A 257-nucleotide genomic window follows, 5' to 3' on the forward strand; every position below is an offset into this window, starting at 1 on the left:
TACGTGGCGTATTTATTGCCTTGTCATCTTGTTCCATGCCTTTTGTACGAATTTCATTACTATTCTTTATCTTGAGCCGGGTGTCTATCGGAAATAGCTTTGCTAATTCTCCGAAGGTAGTGGTATGGACTGTGTTCATCTTACCCTCTCCAGACCTCACGATGTGGGAATAAACTGGGTTTGTTGTTGTTGTTGTTGTTGTTGTAAAGTTCTCCAAAAGTTTTTCTAGTTGAATTAGTAAAATCACCTTCTTATTT

Source organism: Capsicum annuum, chromosome 3, assembly GCF_002878395.1.
Source record: "Capsicum annuum cultivar UCD-10X-F1 chromosome 3, UCD10Xv1.1, whole genome shotgun sequence".
In the NCBI taxonomy this organism is placed as follows: domain Eukaryota; kingdom Viridiplantae; phylum Streptophyta; class Magnoliopsida; order Solanales; family Solanaceae; genus Capsicum; species Capsicum annuum.